This window comes from Octodon degus, unplaced genomic scaffold (genome assembly GCF_000260255.1).
Source record: "Octodon degus isolate 3935 unplaced genomic scaffold, OctDeg1.0 scaffold00002, whole genome shotgun sequence".
NCBI lineage: Eukaryota > Metazoa > Chordata > Mammalia > Rodentia > Octodontidae > Octodon > Octodon degus.
Window position 1 is genome coordinate 36499827 of NW_004524578.1, and position 655 is coordinate 36500481.

The following is a 655-nucleotide window of genomic DNA, read 5'->3' on the forward strand; positions in this document are numbered from 1 at the left end:
TGGCTGGCATGTGGTGCTGGGGGATTGAACCGCGGTCCCTGATGCTTTGCCAAGCTAGTTCCAAGTAGGTGCTTTAGACCACTGAGCCATCTCTCCAGCCCCATCAATTCTATTTTCAAATGTTCAGTATAATTCATCTTACAAACCATTTAGGCCTGGGATTTTATTTGTGGGAAAACCTTAAAACATTACTAATTTGAAACCCAGAGCAAAACAAAATATAGATAATAGGATGTAGAGAGTTAGGTTAATCTCGAAAGGGAAGAGGATCAAGAGGTGAAAGGAGGGGGAGAGAGGGGACTAGAAAAGGGAATTGGGATGTGTGTGTACTTACACCAGCTCCATGCAAGGAATGTAAATCTTGTGTGGTGCAAACGTGGACCAAAACAAAGGAAGAGGATGAAGAGATGGGTGGACCGAGATGGGAGGGGAGGGAAGGGAAGCAGATGAAAAGAATTATGATGTGTTGTATACACATAGCAATATCCCACATGGGTTTAAGTATTACTTGCTATGTAGGTAACAATAAACTAGACTAAAATTAAAAAAAAATACTTGATTAACCTGCTACCATGATGTTAAGTGCAGTAAATGAGACACAGAAATGAAAATCACATGGTTTCTCTTATATAAGAAGCTCAAAATATAAATAAAA